This window comes from Monodelphis domestica, chromosome 6, assembly GCF_027887165.1.
Source record: "Monodelphis domestica isolate mMonDom1 chromosome 6, mMonDom1.pri, whole genome shotgun sequence".
Classification (NCBI taxonomy): Eukaryota; Metazoa; Chordata; class Mammalia; order Didelphimorphia; family Didelphidae; genus Monodelphis; species Monodelphis domestica.
Window position 1 is genome coordinate 130,630,599 of NC_077232.1, and position 19,565 is coordinate 130,650,163.

Sequence of the window (19,565 nt, forward strand, 5' to 3'; positions counted from 1 at the left end):
AAATCATCCTATTACTAAAAAATTATTGTCAGTTGCCTGCAATTATAATACAAAAATAGCATTGTAATATAATTAGATTACACGGATTAGAAGTCACTGTGCCACACAATGGCACCAGAAAATTCTTCATTCATTTCTTAAGAGTCTGATGACTTCTAAAAAGCAAAATTTGTAGATTCTAATGGAAACCATTTAAGAAGACTTTTGCTGTACTTTCTCTAAAAAGGAGCCAACTAACAAATTTAAGGAGTGAAAAAAAAGAAAAAGAAACGTCTCATGGTGCACATAGTGGAGGGATATTTCCCAAGAATTTTGTTTTTATGGGCTCTCCATCCACCATTATACGTATCATTACATATCTTTTCATATAGACAAAACTAATATTCAGAATTCAAAAAAAGTCAACCCTTCTGGGAAGGGTCTAGCTGCTTTTCAGAGTTTCTGCTGGTATGTAGTGGTAGTCAAGCATCCAGGCCAGGTCTCAGAAGTGTATTTTTCACTGGTCATGTAACAGATTGAGCAAGCACACATACGCAGCTCCGGGGCACCAAGCATTGGAGCCCTGAAAATAGTCCTTTAAAAAAATCAAGTCAAACCATTCCAGAATGGCCCCTAAAACAAACACATTCTGCCACTAAAATTAAACAATAATCCACAGATTTCACAGACCAACACCCATATACCTCTGTCACCAAACGAGCAGAGAAATATTCACATAAAAGTCACTTTATTTTATAAGCAAAACATGATCTTGGACATGTTTGCTGACATTCTCAATTGTTAAAACTAACACTAACTGTGTAATAGGAAATGTCTATCAAGGTTGCCGGGCAGGCGGGCGGGCAGGGGGAGTTGGTTGTAGTTGGGAGCTTTCTAGTAAGATAACAACTGTAGAAAGGCCATTTTTTCCACATAAAATAAAAAAAAAGGCAAGATAATTGTAGGCATTTTAATCTAAAATATCAGCTTTGCCTGGCTTCATTTCTAATGTTTTTATTTTCCGGGGGAAGACAGGAAAAGGTTTCTTTTCCACCTTGTTGGAAATGTCTGTGGGTGAAAAAGTAGAAGTGGGGATGTAGGTTTTAGGATGTTAATTCTGACCATTGTGATGCTAACTATGAATGGAGGAACAACTGGCGCCCAGTATTCACAGCCTACCCTGCCTTTGGCTTTACAAATGAACAACAAGAATTGAGGAAAAAAAGTTTTTTTTCCCTCCATCATATTTGAAAGGCTGTCAGATTTTTTTTTTCCCTTTGCAGAGTTAATCCAAACCTAAAAGATTTAAAGCTGACATTCGCATTAAAGACAGAGAGCCTCTTTGTATTTTTTGGATGAAGAGGGGAAAAAAATAAAATCCCACAGAGGTATTTCCTTCCTTTCTGCACAAGAAAGCTCCCCCTCACTCTGTAGAACCCATTTTGTCTCTAACTTTTCACATCTCTCCACACACAGGCAGGTCATCTGGGAAATGGCAAACCAATCCCTTGCAGACAATGGCCGTAACAGGAGCAGCCTGTTCTGGGGATGGACTCTGGCTCCCTCTGTTCGAAGTTTACAAATTGTTCCTAATGTGTGAGATTTGTGGTCCATGCCAAGTTTGCCCCTGCCCCCACCCGGCCTCGAGGCCTTGTGAAACCCAATGGAATCTGCCACAAAAGTGGCTCCCGGGGGACTTGAGAAAGAATCAGAAAACCAGGGCTGCAAAGCGGGGTCAGTGGGAGCCCCCGCGAGCCCAGGAGGGAAAACAAATAACCTCTTGTCTCCGGAGAGTGACAAGGACTCAAAATTATACAAATGGGACTTCAAAAATAAATGAAGGGCGTCTCAAAATTCAAGTTAGGTCATGAATGCTTCTGCCGTCTCGTCTCGGGGTGAACTTGTCCGGAGAGGGCTTTGTGGAATCCAGGTTCTTCCTGGCCAGCCTCTATCTCAGTAAACAGTGGTGATCCCGAATGGGCCCAGATACCATTCCAGGATTGGGGAACCGAGGCTAGCTTTTTCACACTTTTCTTTCTTTTTTTTTTCAGGACTGTTCAAGGTCACTTGAACTGGAATGGAACATCTCTCCTTTTTTACTTATCTCCCCCCCCCACCCCCCCCCCATTTCTATTCCACAGAAGCCAAATCCTCTTCCTTTCTTCTAAAAACTCAATTTTCTGCACTGACCTGAAAATGACAATAGCCAAGAGCTTTACATTTATTCTCGTTTCATTTTATCCTTAAAACTTCTCTGTGAAAGAGGTTTTGGTTTCCCTGCTTTGCAGCTGAAGAAACTGAGGCCAGGAGAATTTTCAGTGACCTCTCTGTCCAGTGGGCCAAGATTGATTGGAATTTAGGTCTACCAGACCCCAAAGCGAAGGCTCTATGCAGTATGCCCAGCTGCCTTTAAGGTCAAATATGTCACCATTCAATTCCAATATCTTATACTGGATTATTTGCATGATAGGAAAATAAGGAAAAACATGAGGGACAGACCCATTTTTTTCCTATATTTTTCTGTTTATAATGCAAAGTCACAAAATTTAAAAGAAAATAACAGGGAACTGGAAGTTATCAAATGTTGGTCACTGATTAATAAGCTAAAAAGAGATGACATCTAACAAAAGATAACAAAAGAACATCTAGCTGCCGCTGATGAGTTTGAACTACTGGATCATTGTGAATAAAATCTTTGGGTTCTGAAGAAATTGGCAGATGATATTTCTGGGTCACTGTTAGTGGATTCTGAAAGGCCAGAGTAACAAGAATTCACTGGAAAAAGAGAAATGTTGATTTGACTTTTTGTTAAGAAAAAAAATTGCAGACCAGTCACTGAATTCAAATCTTAGCAAAACTGACCATATTATTAGAGGTTATGACTAGTGAACATCTAGAGCAGGAAAGAGTAAAGTGTTTAGTACACTTGCTTGGAACATAGTAAGCACTAAATAAATGCCTTTTAAAAAGTCAGAGTTGCAGATGATATGAACTTGAGGGGGATACCTAGCAAGTAAAATGCAACTAATAAAACAAAAGATTTTGTCTTGGTAGAATGTTGAAGTGAATTTAATTAGAGTATCATCATCAACATCATCATCAAGAATGCATGCTGCCTAAGAAACCCAATTTTCCTTTTTTTGATAGAGTTATGAGATCAAGGCAATGCGGTATCTAGAATTTACTTAAATTTAGCAAAGATTTGACAAAGTTTCTTGTGCTTTTCTTGTGGAAATGATAAAGGTATGTGACCTAGAAGATGATATAGTTAGGTGGACTTGGAACTCTGTGAATAGAGAATTACAAAGAATGATCTAAAAGTTTGCCTTTTTAAAAATAAATCAGACTTGCAGACAGTGTGAACTCGAGGGGGATGGCTAACATGTAAAATGACAATAAACCAAAAGATTTCAATTTTATATTTAATTGTAATAAACATAATTAATAATAAATTAATTAGTAAAAATAATTAATCTTATACTGTGGCTCAAATTTATAAGTATGAAATGTGAGAGTCATAACCAGACAAGCAGTTCATCTGAAAAAAATTTTAGTGGATTGCAAGTTCAATGAATCAACAGTGACATGGCCATCAAAAATAAATGCAGTCTTAGGACATAGTAAGACATTCATTGCATTGAGGACCAAAGGGTGAGAGTTTCATTGTATTCCACATTATTTTGGGGAATCATATTTTAGGAAGAATGTTAAAAAGCTAGAGATTGTCCAGAGGAGGACAATGAAGATGGTTTTGAATCATGCCATGGGAAAATCAGATAAAAGAACTGGGGATGTTTGGTCTGCAGAAGAAAAGGGCTAAGTAGAATATCATGGCTGTTTCCAAGAAGTTGAAGGGTTTTCATGGAGAACAAGGAATAGACATGTTTTGTTTGGCCTCAGAGAGCAGAACTAGGAACAGTGACTAGAAGTTGTAAAGAAGCACATTTTGATTTGATGTAAGAAAAAGTTCCTAACAATTAGGCACACCAAAGAAGAACAGACTCCACCGGGTGGCCCCTTCAATGGAGATCTATAAGTAAAGGGTGGCTGACCATTTGTTAGACATATAGATGGGATTCTTGTTCAGGAATGAGTTGAACTACAAAATCTCTGAAATCTTGAGCAACTCTGTAATAATAAATTAGAGGCAATTTGAGGAATGTGCACTAAATTCACTCTGTATTTAGGGCTGATTCCAATAAAAAGAAAATGAATTTATTGCAGGATAAAACACAGCTTCTTAAATTATAAAAACTACTAGGAACTTCTATATTGCATTTGTTTACTGCCTTTTTTGAGATAAAAATGGAATTCTAATCATGCCATCTTCCATCGATGAAGTCACTTCAAAATGTTCCTCCACAAGTCTGAACAATATTTGTATAGTCCTAGTTTCTCTGTTTGAAGAACATAGTTTTGGCAATAACTTTAGCTTAACCAACATAAGCCTGAAAGACTGTGAGATCTAATGCTTACTCAGTATTGTTTGCTCTCAGTCGTGGATCACAGGAGGACCATTTAATAACAGTAAAACTTTTTCTAAAATCCCAGACTCGAGAGAATATTCTGTTTCTGACAATGGTGCCTTTACACTGTATTATGTTAAGTACAGCAAAATTATACTTTTTTAGTTTTAGACAATGATGATAACCAGAGTATCACTGAAGATTTGGAGATTTTTCTAGGTAATCAAGATGGTAAGAAAGCCAAAAGATGTCACTATTGCAACCCTGTTTTGTCTGTGACTTCTTATAGGGCTGGTATCAGGTATAAAGTTTTTTTTTGACCATTTTTTTAGGTTCTGACTCATTTTAAGACTATTAATAATGAATTCTACATGCAATATGTTGGCAGAAAGATTCAGAGATGATAACTATTCTAGCTAACCTCTATATAAGCATTTTAAAGTTTATAAATTGTAAGATCTCATTTGATTGACATCATTTCATCTGATTCTCAAAGCTACTGGAACAATTGTGCCCATTTTTATAAATGAGGAAACAGGTTCAGTGAGGTGAGATGAATTGACCACAGCCAGTAAACATGAGAGGTTTCAAATCTACAATCTGCTCATCCGTGTTCCAGGGTTCTCTCCATTAAACCAAGCTCCTTTTCTAAGACAGATTGAAGTGATTTCTGAAATGGAAAACACTACCTTTTCCCAAAGCTAATTGCTTGAGACTCCTCTCATTTCCCTTTGCCCTCTTCTCTGACATGCTGGGTGTCCTCTTCCAATAGTTCTTTCCTTAAATCCACGATGCATATCTCAGAAGAATACTCAGTCACACTGATTTTTTTTCCCAAATAGTTCTAGAAATTGTTTGTCCTCCCAAATGAACCATTATGTAGGAAATCTTTACTCTAACATAATCCAAACTGAAACATGGACTCATTGTTTCATGAATACTTTTGTTTTTTACGTAATTAACTTACAGCTGTTCAAGGAATGATTACTGGTCAAAGAAGATCTGAATTCTAGTCATGGTTCTGTTCTAACTTGCTTTTATGGCAATGGAACAATGCTAATAATAATTATAGTGACTATTTATGGAGCTTTAAGGTTTGCAAAGAGCTTTAGAAATTTTATCTCATTTTATCCTGCAAAGGTAAAATACCAGAACAAATTAGAGGAGAAAGAATGGAAGGAAGGAAATACGGATTTATTAATCACTTTACAGATATTACCTCATTTAATCCTTGCAATGACCCTGCTAGTGTTATTATCATCTTAGTTTTACAGTTGAGGAAACTGAGGCAGGCAGAAGCTAAATGACTTGCTCAGGTCCAAAGTCACATTTGAATGGCGCTCTATCTACCACACCAACTCACTGCAGAGGAAATGACTCGTCGAAAGGAAGAAATTTCATTTAACTGGGGTGATGGAGCAACATAGGGAAGACACTACTGTAATGGTTCTTTAATGGCAGATGGGAACTCTTTCCAGCCATCAGGGATGGCATGAAGATCAGGGAGGCCAGGACAAAAAATATCCATGTGCATATGCCTCCCTCCCGCCATCCATTATAACAAATGCCTTCACTATGCATCAGAAGTCATGCTCTGTGCTTGTACAGTCCAAGTTGGATATACCCTGGAGGCTTGGGGAGCTGAAAGGAGATTTGTTAAAGGTCAGCATCTGAAAAGAGAAGGCTTTATTCTCCTTACTGTTCTGGAGCAAGACCTGCTCCCACAAAACCATGAAAAGAGCTATTAGCCAATTGTTTTGTGGTCTATTATTTCATCCATTTTCCTTAAGCAATTTTCCCCCAATTGCTGGTTTGTACTGGGTGTTTTGGTCCACAAATGCAGAGTAATTTGTCCTTTTTTTCCTGTGTTCAGTAAAATCTTTAATTTCTTTATTAAACTATCCTATCACTTTCTGGACATCCATTTGGGACTTATATTTTAGAAAGCAAAATTTTTTGTTTCTAAGTTTCTCTCATTTTACTTCTGGGTGTTCATTAACTTAAAAAAAAACCCTGAAGCTAACCATATCTAGAATAGAATGTTCAAGTATCACCCATTTACTGCTCATGATTGCATTTCTTAAATTTTTTTTCTTTAAAAAATTTTCTTTCTCTCTTTCTCTCTCTCTCTCTCTTTCTTTCTTTCTTTCTTTCTTTCTTTCTTTCTTTCTTTCTTTCTTTCTTTCTTTCTTTCTTTCTTTCTTTCAAAAATCCTTACCTTCTGTCTTCAAATCAATACTAAATATTGGCTTCAAGGCAGAAGAGCTGAAAGGGCCAGGATATTGGGGTTAGGTGACTTGTCCAGGGTCACATAGCTAGGAAGTATCTGAGGCCAGATTTGAACCCAGGCCCTTTCAACTCCAAGCCTGGTGCTCTATCTACTGTGCCATCTAGGTGCCCTCATGATTATATTTAAAGATGATTATACAAGTTTTGTTGTAGAGATATTGCATTCTAACTTCATATTGAATCTTGTCTCAAAGTTCTTTTTGTTGTTCTTGTTCAGTTATTTCAGTCATATCTGATCCTTTGTCACCTCATTTGGGATTTTCTTGGCAAAAAAATTGGGATGATTTGCTAATTTTTCCCCCCACCTTATTTTACAGATGCCAGACTGAGACAAACATGGTTAAGAGACTTGCCCAGGGTCACACAGCTCGTAAAGTCTGGGGCCATATTTGATTCCAGGCCCTGCCCACCTAACTGCCCTTAGGGATCAGTGGAAACCCTGGATACTATTGGAAAAATACAAATCCCCACAGGCACTTTTATGCTTATACAGTCTGGAGACCTGGGGTCTAGTTCCATCTTTGTTATTCACCCTCTAGGCGACTGTACGTGATTTATTTCATCAGCTTTGTTCCACTTTAGAAAGGGAAGGATACCACCAATCTTTACCCTTTTTCTTTTTTTTTTAAACCCTTACCTTCCATCTTGGAGTCAATACTGTGTATTGGTTCCAAGGTAGAAGAGAGGTAAGGGCTATGCAATGGGGGTCAAGTCACTTGCCCAGGGTCACACAGCTGGGAAGTGTCTGAGGTCAAATTTGAACCCAGGACCTCCCATCTCTAGGCCTGGCTCTCAATCCACTGAGCTACCCAGCTGCCCCCCTTACCCTTTTTCTAAGCACCACTGTCAGGATCAAATACAATGGAAGGGAGAACCCTCTGAAAGGGAAGATGAATCATGTGCTAAGTTAAGTGACTGCCCATTACTCCTTAGTTGCATTACGATGACTATTGCTTAATAGTGTGTTAATAAAATCTGATCCTATGAGAAATGCTTTCTTCAATGCTCACTTTGGGGGGGGGGCTATAATAATCCTTTACCCCTTCTTTTCTAAGATTCAAGAAATGGAATTTTCACATGGAAATTTCATCTTCTTAATGACGGGAGGCACATTTGGCATTGCTCTGGTAGAAGGGACCAGCATTTAGGGCAGGGATGACTAAGTTTAAGGACTTGCTGGAACACGGGGTCCCGTAGAAGTCTGAGAGCTGCAACAAACACGTTACACATGTGCTTTCTGGCTACAAGCCTTCTTTTCTACCAAAACGTCAGCCCTGTATCATGGCCAAGACTAGCTATTAGAAACCGTGAGGGTTTCCAGCCTGGTCACCAGTTGAGGTTTTGTTTCAGACCCCTTTGAATGAAGGGAATGTAAGCTGTATTATTTGTGGCAACAAAGATCTACAAAACAAAGTGGCTGCCTGTCACCTGGGGAGGGCAGAACAAATTGTGGCATGTGCTTGCAACAGAATAGCATTGTTCTGTAAAGAGTAAAGAACAGGAAGAATGGAAAGAAACATCGGAAGAATTGTATGAAGTGATGCAGAAAATAGAAAGCAGAACCAGGAATGTGATTTGCACAAGGGCTACAAGGAAGTAAATTAAAAAAAAAATAAACACACCAACCAAAGAGCTGAACAAAAATAAATCATAATGACAAATTTTGTTCCCAGGAAACAGACTGAAGGAACTAATTTCCTTCCTCTTGGTAGAGATGTTGAAGAAAGCAAGAGTGGAATGTGGCAATGCGCTGACCGAGATAGTAATTTTGCTAGTTGATTTAGTTAACTGGTTTTCTTTGTTACAAGAGAGAGGAGTAACAATGACTATACCGGGAAATGACTGTGGTATAAAACAGATGGTATTAATAAAACTGAATAAAATAATTTAAAAAGGTTGAATTCAGAATGGTCATCAAATCATTTCCTTACAGTCCTTCCTGTGTTGGCTTCAGGTTTATATTTAGGGTCAGACACCAACATTTCTATTATTTGGACCCATGTTTGAAACCACTTCTACAAGGTTATCCTTAATGATATTGTCAAATTCTTCACCAGAACACTGATGGTTAGCATAAGGCACATTCCAATCAATTTAAAAAATAAGCATTTGTTGTTGAGTTTCTTACTGAATGTTGGTACTGGGCATAATTGCAATGTCTCACTTTTTTCCTTGATTATAATGAAAAGCTCTTTTCACTTTGAATTAACGGAATGTAAGAATGAATTAATGGAATTATTTGTGGTAACAAAAATCTACAAAGTTGCTTGTTTTGTACAGAACACATACATGATTCATTGTGGATGAGGGAAGGCTGGTCCTTCAACAGTGATTGTGGCCAAAAACTATGGATTCAGGAATAGCTAAATAATTTATGATACAAATATAATGGGATATTATGGTGCTGGGAGAATTGATGCATGTGATAGAAACAGAAAACAAAGGCATAGGGGATAAGGAATGGACCTATGATTTCACTGGTACTGGGAATTCTCAAGGGAGGAAACTTCCTTCACCAAAGTGTCGTTTTTTATAATTTATAGAAAATTTTAAAGCAGAACCTGGAAAATAAAAACCAACAATGGAAAGAGAAAGCACAACAATAAAATATTTAAAATTGAATGTGGTTAAATTATAATGACTAAAACTACCCCATCCCCTTCCCAAGAGATATAAGAAGGCAAAATCCTTTTTTTTTTTTCAGAGGTGAGAAATTATGGGTTCAAAGCACTACAGGTCAAAACTACACATATTGGTTAGTTATAAAGAACTGTTTTCTCTCTTTTTTATTCTTGTTGTAAAGGGAAGCCTCTGTGGGAGGGTGAGGGGAAAGGAATACATTGGGAAATGTAAGTGATCTAAAAACAAAAGATATCCAATGAAAAATGTACTATTATTAATACTAATAGCCAGCATGTATATGGCATTTTACCATTTACAAAGTCCTTTGTATGCTATCTAATTAAAAAAAAAACAGTGAATATGGAATCTTCTTTCCCATTGAGACCTAAAATTTATTTTCTTCCTATTTTCATTTTCCACAATTGACAATGCCATTGGCATCCATGCAATTAAGGTTAATGTCTATTCGGGGGAATGGAGATTATGAGCAGACATTATCACAGCAGGACCTGCTCTAGATCTGTTTACATAGTGATATTTCACAAAATTAGAATCAGGATTAGAATTCAATATTTCAGAGTAATTTTAAACTTGAAGTTATAATGGCTATAGCATTACATTAGCAAAATAATGTGCGAACTCCATTCTCATGTCTCTCTACATAAAAAAACTTTCTGCCTATTCTTGTTTTGATCTGACATATTATACACACACATATATAGTGACTTATCCATAGGTTTGACATTGTTCTAATTTCCTGCGCCACTTGTAGCAAAAATGAAGCAAAAGAAATGGCCAACGCTGACCACGTCTGATAGCCTCATTCCGTACATGTGGTCCGCTCTCTTTACCAAGAGAGAAATATATTCTAAGATTGCGAGCCACAATGGATCATCAGACGGATCTGAATTCTGATGTCTTCCATATTGTCTTCTTTTATTTCCTTTGTTTACTCCGCTCTGCAAAAATCCCTACCATGCTCAAGTGTCTACACTTGCTCATTTCTTATGGTGCACAAATTCCATTCTATTTAATATGCCACAAAATTTTTTTAGCCATTTCCAAATGGAGGGTGATACACTTTGTTTCTGGTTTTTCATTACCACATTTTAGGGGGCAGCTGAGTGGCTCACTGAATTGAAAGCCAGGCCTGGAGATGGGAGGTTCTAGGTTCAAATCTGGATTCAGACACTTCCCACCTGTGTGACCCTGGGCAAGTCACTTGACCCCCATTGCCTAGCCTTTACCACTCTTCTGCCTTAGAGCCAATACACAGTATTGACTCCAAGATGGAAGGTAAGGGTTTAATAAAAAAAAAAAAAACATTTTAGGGGGCAACTGAGTGGCTCAGTGGATTGAGAGCCAGGACTAGAGATGGGAGGTCCTGGGTTCAAATCTAGTCTCAGACACTTCCCAGCTGTATGACCCTGAGCAAGTCACTTAACCCCCTAGCTATTACCACTCTTTTGCCTTGGAGTCAATACACAGTATTGACTACAAGACTGAAGGTAAAGGTTTACCCCCCCAAAAAATTTTTTTTACCATTTTATCTCTTGTTCCAGAGAACAAGGAAATCCTCCACTTAAGATTGCCTCAATCATAAATACTCAAATAATGTATAGATCAGACATACATTTATAGTGAGTACTAGTAATATATTCTATTTCGATTGATGGTTCTTTTTGTAGATCTTGTTTTACAGATGAAGACCATTTAATGCCTGGCATAAATCCATGAAGCAAGAAAGTCTCAGAGCTAGATTTGAACTCAGATCTCTTGGCTTTTAGGGTAGCCTTTTTTCTTTTGAGCTATTCCTTGTATAATAGGATAGACAACCAATTCCCAGGGTTATTGGATATTTGTAATGATTTGGAAATGGCTTCTGAAATGAATCACTACCCCACTCTGACTTCCTCCTCCAAATCTAGTTAATGAGACTGATCAATCAGCATTTATTAGTGAAATAACTAAAAATGTAGACAGTGCAAGAAAGAAAAAGAGAACCTAGGAATATAGATGATATATACATTGAATAATCTTTACACAAATAAGTAAAAAAAATTAATTTCAAAGCACAGAATCATAGAAAATAGTTTTCTGATTAAAGAAAAGGATAAAGTAACAAAAAGAATAAAGTAGCAATGAGGTGTGAATACTTAGAAATAAAACGCTCCCTTTTTGTTATTTAGATTATGCTCCATTAAGAAAATAAACAGGAAAGAAAGGCAAAACTATGAGAAAGAAAAATAATAAGATCAGTGAAAAAGTTAAAGAAAAATACAAAACAGACTGTTTTTGCTAGAAGAGATAAATTTTGCTTTATTCTACAATCTTGTGCTCTAACTATTTGGCATATTTAACATTGTTCATGGGAAAGATGAATTTGCTTACATCCCATGGGACAAGTGAAATGAAAATTTTAAATCATTCCTCTCATATCATTTTAGGTAGGTAATGAAAATTTATATTATAAGAAATTCCACAATATAATAAAAAGAGACATTATTAAACATTTCTATAATTTTGTGGTATACATGTATTTTAGCTTTAAAAACGTATAAAATTCAATATCAGCTACTGTGAGTAAAAATTTGCTAACCTATAAGATGGGATGGGGAAAAAAAACTATATTATACATTGCAAACAGAAAAGGGTGGTATAAAACTTTTCATCTACATATTCTATCAATGACAGAGAAAGGGCAGCAAAAAATAAAAATTTTTCTGGATCAAAAGAAGCTCAATTCCTTTTGGTAAATAAAACAATACTCCATAAAATACTTTGTTTTTTGAGAGGAAAAAGCAGCTTGATATGACAGAAGAAAATGAAAAGTAGCCACTAATTTCTAGTAGGGACACATTTAACTTGATTTATGATCATAAACTAGAATATCAAGTCAGAGTATTGCACTTAAGAGTCTGGAGATCTGGATTCAAATTCCAGTTCTAGTTTCTTGAACTTGAGCAAATTACCAAAAAAAAAAAATCTCCATTTCCTTTTCTGTAATATGATAATAATAATACTCACATGACCTACTTTCACAGGGTCATTGTAAGGAAATTACTTTGTAAACCTATCTTAGAATACAATGTGTTATTATTATTCCTATCTAAAATATCTATTTTATCTAAAATAATATTTCTATCTATGTAGAATATATAAAACAACTATCTAAAACATACCTAAAATAATATTTGACTTATTGAAGCAAACATCAGGATGACATTTCTGATTCTTCTTTGTCCATTTTTGCAAGACTTGGAGATCTCCAAGAACAAATTGTGCCAGCCTAAGGGGATGGATTTCTGCACTTGCAGGGATGGAGAAATCATTCTTCAAAAGAATTGACTTACCAAGTCTAATGTGTCCCACCTGCCCTCTATTTTCCGGTGATCAAGATCATTCTGTATGATGCTGTTTCCAACTTTCTTGCTATGTGACTTTAGTGAAGGGCCAGAATCTTTTTTTCCCCTCTTATTTTCATATATCCATTTTTACAATAAATTTGCCATCATTACTGAGAGTATTTAGAATTCTTGTAAAATAGCTAAGGGGGAAATTGTAGAGTAGGATGAAAGATTTGATGCATTCACAAAGCCCTGCTACCTCTCTTGCCAAGTCGAATAAGAAATTGCTTGCTGATTTCCCCTTTCCGTTGTGACCTAAAATTCTGATTTATGATAATAGAGGACACCCATTTCCTCTATTTTACTTAGCACTTCTACAGGACCGCAGGATTATTACTACAAAATGTATTCCAGAGGTACAGTGCTACCTGAGTAACTTGGTGCGTCTGAATGGCTGTCTCAAATATTAGGGACTCAAGGTCCAACATCAATGGCAGTTTTTTATTAGACTGACTCACAACCTTTGGTTCACTGGAGAATATCTGACAGGGTTTATGAGAGCTCCTCTCTCAAGGCTTCTTGTCAAAGCATGATAACCTTGGATGAAATTCCATCATATCGTGACCTCACCCCACCCCCAAGCCTCCAAAGGACTGATTTTATGACCAATAAATTCTGCGATGTTATCTAAATTATAAATGCCAATATAGGAAAAGGGATATTTTAGCCGGGAAATTCTTCACATGAAAAGTAATTTATTATGTTGAATAATATAGACAGCAGTGAAATTTAAGAAAATAATACTGCTAATATAGTTTATTAATACCTTTCCTATTGGGGTGACACTAAAGAGTTCAACAAAGAGTTTTATTGTTTTTCAGAGAGACTCTACAAACCTCAATCAAGTGATCTGAAATTCTGTAAAACACATGCTCGTTCCTTAACTTCAATTTCCTTCAGTAGTTTTATAGATCCCTTAGGCCAGACAGAGCAGAAACAGATGGCGCTCTGGAGAACTTTACAGTGCATACCTGCAATACCACAATAAATTTAAAAGTTTTGCAGATAGTGAGCTTCTGGTATTAATCCTGATATGCAATGGTTCTCCGAGTGTACTACGGCATTTTCAAATTTTTTAATCTTGTTTGCTAATTACATCAGCTAAAATATTTTCAAAACTCAATCTCAAAATTCAAAAAGCCTGACGATATCATTCAGACAAGTCAGAAAAGCAGACCGGCATCTGTTTATATACCATCGTGCTTTTCCCTAAGGCCTACCTTGCTCCATAAATTGTTCTACTGGTGTGAAAAAATACAAGTCAGGTCTGAAAAAAAAGTCTCCTCTTAAATCACAACCATATTTGCTGGAGAAAAAGAAGACAACCAAATTTTAAAGGAGAAGCAAAGCATGCCGTACTATTTTCCCTTTATTTTTAATTTTTTCCCCCAAATGATTTTTCTCATTGTTACACTAACTACCTAATTTTTGCTGGTGTCATGACAACTCCATTAAAAAAGCTGACTATTTTTATTATTTATGGTTCTTACACAATTGTTCATTTTTCTGAAGCAAATAACTTAAGGATAGTTATACATGGAGTTTCTCTGTAGAAGAAGTTAAAAAAGCAAGTAACTTTTAAGGAATTCATTTCCCAAATGGGGATTGTGGCAAAAAATTCCCTTCCTTCAAAATCCTATGTGGACCAAGTACCAAAGTATGGTCAGGGCCAAAGGAATCAAAACACGTAATAAAATAATTACAACAACAAAACACCACCTTGGCTATCCAGAAATGAGTCCTCAAAAATCCAGAAGGGTACCAAATCCAGAAAGAAGAAACATCCCTTTTCTTATGGTAAAGACTCTTGAATGGTGGCTACAATTACCTGACTGGCTGGCTGTGTCCCTGATGGGGCGAATTTCTGTCTCCTTTCCCTACTTAGAACTGAGAACTTGGGAGAAGTGATTAGAAAGACAAAGGGGAAATAAAGCAGAATAAGTGGGGAGAGTGTGGTGTACACTAAAAATAGCAGTAAATAATAGGGGTGAGGGTAGCTATATACAGTGATTAGCAAAGACAATGCACATTGTGGGGGACGGTGGTGGTGACAAGCAACAGTTATTCCAACTTCAGTGAAGACAGAGAGAAAAGAGGAAATGGAGAAGCCTTGAACCCTAGAAGGGTGAATCATCTACCTCTCCAGGAATAAAACTCTTGTGTGTATCTGGATGGGTGGGCTGAGAAGAGGAGGAAAGTAAGGGAAGATCATCGATATTTTAGTAGCTTTTGAAGTTGTAGCCCAAATGGTAAACTTTCAAGTTATTTGAAAATTTTCTATAAAGACATCCTATAGATGATGCTAGATAATGGAGATTTTTTTAAATTGAAACTCTTTTTTTTTTAGAGATGGTAGAATTCATGCTGATCCTGAAGTACCTCAGACTTCATCTATGGATGGAGAAAGCCAAACTCAAAATGGGAGAAAGGAAATTCTTGGTCTTGACCAATCAGGATTGGTGAAGATGATGGTAAGGCTCGGTTTCTAAGGAAACTGAAGGTTCATTAAAAAAAATGTCTTTTGGGCTGGAGTAACTCAGAGAAGCTGAGAAGGGACTGAGTATCTAGAAAAGGGAAGGCTAATTCTGAGTAATTTTGTGAGCAAAACACGGGGACTGACTGGGGAGAGCAATGAACTGGAGTTTGACTGTTCAATAGGAAGACAGTTTCAACTGGGAAAAGGAAGTAGATCTAGACCTCAGGCTTAAAGGAACTTGATTCCATGAATATGAATGATGAGTAAAAATACTTTCCATCTTAGGACTGAAAATAAGGGTGAGTTAGAAAGAGAAAAATGGAAGTGAATCTAAAGACTTGAATTATTTTTGAGTTTGCATCACTGAATTAAATATGATATATTTTATCTAATTTGTGCTTTGAGATATATACCTTTATTGTACTACTTTGAAATCTGTATAATATTAAAGGCCAGTTAAAATATTCCACTTAATGAAAGAATCCTGTCTATATCATTGCTGATTAATAGTCAACAACTTAGACTCTACCTGAATACTTTTAGAGATAGGGAACTCAACATGGTATGCTTTGAACGTCTCTGTTTTTAGAAATCTCCTTCTTATATATTTGATTAAAATTGACCTCCTACAATTATTTGTTGGTTGGCCCTCTGAAGCAAGGGGGTTCTCAGCCTTTGTGTCATGGACCCCTTTAGCAGTCTGATGAAGTCTATGGAACCCTTTTCAGAATAATAGTTTAAAATGCTTAAAATTATATACACAAGATCATGAAGGAGACCAATGACATTGAAATAATTATCAAAACATGTCAAAAACCCCAAAAAGAAATTTCATGGAGCTCAGGTTTAGAACTGATGCTCTAGGGCAACACAGACTGAGTTTACTCTCTTATCTATAATCTTCAGATATTTAAAGATGGCTACTGTATCATCTTTTCTCTTTAGGTCTGTCATCTCGTTGGCTCTCCATCCTTGGTCTTTCCAACCAGGTAGCCTACTGAGATGGTTTACAGATTTATGAAGAACTGGGTGAGCTCCAATTGTTCCATATCCCCCTTAAACTTTGGTGCCTAAGAATGAACCCAGTGCATGTCAGGCGTTACTGACAAAAGGTAAGTAAAGTGATCTATTATAATTATTTTTTAAAAATTCAACATTATGTTTTATTATTTTTAAATTTATTTTGTTAAATATGTTTTTTTAATTTAGAATATTTTCCCATGGTAACATGAGTCAAAATCCCTTCCCTGTGAATATTATAATTCGTATGAATGTAGACTAAGATTATGCTAAATTTTATTTTTGTTTGCAAATCTCACTCTACTGTTGGCACATGTAAAATCGAGAAATCGGAAAGCCACCAGATTTATTTATAGAGGAATTTTTTCCAAGCCCAGCTTGGGGCAAGGATTTGGACTATAAAGGCATGGCTTTAGAAAGAAGCTTCCTCCCACCCTAAATTCTTTTCTTCCATCCCTTGCCTCTGAAGGTGGTAGTAGGAAAAAATAAGCCAAGGGAAAGGGAAAGTGGCCAAGGGCACTTCTGTCCGTGGGCTGCCATGTTTTATTACAGTTATGACATGAAATATGTCAAACATGGAGCACAAGGGTTTATATTTCACTTGACATTACAATTAAAAATAATGCCAATGACCGGACTTTCCTCCAAACAATACAGCATCGCTATAAACATTAACAGATGAAGAGTCCGGGTTGTTGGAGGCATTGTAGGCATTGGATGGGTAGCCGTGTTTTATATACGAATCCTTCATTGGCCATCCCAACAAGATTTGGTACAGATAAAATGTAATAGTAGCTTATCTATTCTTTTTGCAATATTACTTAATTTTTAACTTAAGTACATTTTAAATAAATTTAAAAGTGACTTAATTTTAAAATGACTTTACTTTTAAATGAGTAAAAAGTGATCGTGATCACACACGAGGACAGAGCTGTTCTGGTGGAGTGGGCAGAGCGTTTGGCTCGGAGATGGGACAACGCAGGTTCAAGTCTCTCCTGTGACACGTACCAGCTGCGTGCCTCTGGGAATACGCCAGTGCTCCAGACCATTCCCTGACACCGGGAGGTGCAGAGCAGCTACTGATTTACTCTACTCCTATTATCTTAGCAGCTGGGAAGGATGCCACAGCAGACATTTACTAGAGACTGCAGATAGTCTTTCTTGGAAATAAAGTGATTTGTATAATGGCCTCTTAACAAGAGAGGACTACTGCATTACCTCACATTCTTTGCTACTTGTAGACCTGTCCTGGTAATAGAAAGACTATACTTTTAAAAAGGGTATGGGAGAACAGGCTTTGAGTTGGGAGGACCTGGGTTCAAATTTGGCTTCAGACACTTTCTAACTGTGTGATCCCGGGCAAGCTACCTAACTACAAAACTGTTGCCACTCTTTCCATTTTAGAATTGACACTAAGACAGAATATAAGGATTAAAAAAATATAAATATATAATAAAATAAATTAAAAATTAAATTAAATATTAAAAAGAAAACATAAAGATAAAAATACTTTCCTTAAAGGGCAGAAAATAATAAAAAAATGAAAAGAAATAAAGTCTTGTTAGTATTTAGCAACACATATGAAGATTACCAAAATATGCTGCAATCATTTAGCTATGAATTGTAAATAGCAATAGCACAGGTCTCATGAGATAAAACCAGGCTCAAATTTTTAAAGTGTGGGGTGCATTCAAGGGGAAGAGGGATAACATTCTTTAAAAAGATGTGGGGGCACTTAGACAGCTCAGTGGTTTGAGAGTCAGGTCTGGAGATAGGAGGTCCTGGGTTCAAATCTGTCCTCAGTCACTTCCTAGATGTGTGACCCCGGGAAAGTCACTTAAGCTGCATTGCCTAGCCCTTGGAACAAATACACAATATTAATTCTAAGCTGGAAGTAAGAGTCTTAAAAAAAAGAGATGGTGGTGTGTACAAGTAATACCCAAAATGATTGAGTTTTTTTTTTTTTTAGCACAATTCCCACATAAATATATGCCATTTTCCCCAGTAAAAACTAAATCCCAATCAAAGTAAAATATAAACTTAGGGGCAGTTATGTGGCACAGTAGATAAAGCACCAGGTCTGGAGATGCAAGGTCCTGGGTTCAAATTTAACTTCATCTACTTTCTAGCTGTGTGACCTTGAGCAAATAACTTAACCCCATTTGCCTAGCTTTTGGCCTTAAGAGTTGTTACTAAGACTGAAAATAAGGATTAAAAAAAAATCTAGACTCACACAGCACATTTATTCCAATGTTATGTATGGGGGAGGCAGGAATAATGAGAGTGCATCATCACTGGCAAGCAGGGAACCAAAACTTAGGTGGCAAAGGATTTGCTTCATGACCGTCCCTCCTTCCCATATTCTAGGGTAGTTGTGTGCAGATGCAGGGTCCAGGCTCTTCCTCATTTCACTGGGAACCACAAGCCTAGTTCCCTGGGTGGTTCCCCGAAAAGCAGAGTTCCACAATTCTTTGGGCCCCTCTGACTCAAAGCTGTGCAGGGCCATCATCTCATTAACTTACTGAAACTCTCTCTGTCTCTCATTCTCTTTCTCATTCTCTCTCTCTTATTTTTCTCTTTGTCACTCTCATTCTTTGTCTCTCTTATTCCCTCTGTCTCTTTTAGTCTCTCTTATTCTCTTTGTCTCTTTCAGTCTCTGTCTCTTTCATTCTCTCTCTCTTATTCTCTTTCTCATTCTGTCACTCAAGCTCTCTCTCATTCCGTTTCTCATTCTTTCTCTGTCTCTTCTAGTCTCTCTGCCTCTCTCTTTGACTCTTTCATTCTCTGTCTCTTATTCTTTCTCATTCGGTCACTGAAGCTCTCATTCTCTGTTTCTGTCTCTCTCTCTGTCTCTTCTACTCTCTTATTCTCTTTGACTCTTTCATTCTTTCTCTCTGTGTCTCTCTCTCTCCTCCCTCCACATTCTACATTCATGTCTTAATAACAGCTCTAAGTAGAATGGCAAAGGCTAGGTAAATGGGGTTAAGTGACTTGTCCAGGGTCACCCAGCTAGGAAGTGTCTGAGGCCACATTTGAACCCAGGACCTCCTGACTCCAGACCTAGTGCTCTATCCACTGTGCTACCTAGCTAACACTTCTTTTTTTTCTTTTGAGAGGAAGCATGGTATAGTTGAGTTAAAGGACTGGGGATCAGATCCTGGCTCTCCTACTTGCTACCATATTAGAAATGAACATGGGACAGACATTCTACTCCTATCTACATGAATTTGGGTTTTTCTAGCAACCAGTAAGGTATAGGGGAAATACCTCTGAATTTGGAGGCAGAACCAATCAGTTCAAATCTTC

The 19,565-nt window shown here is 37.0% G+C and overlaps 1 protein-coding gene across 5 annotated transcripts in view; it reads right to left on the reverse strand.

Annotated features, from left to right (window-relative positions):
- The window catches only part of ATP8A1 (ATPase phospholipid transporting 8A1), a 284,236-nt gene that overhangs the window by 18,952 nt on the left and 245,719 nt on the right, over positions 1 to 19,565 (reverse strand). The gene's annotated exons all lie outside the window — the stretch shown is intronic.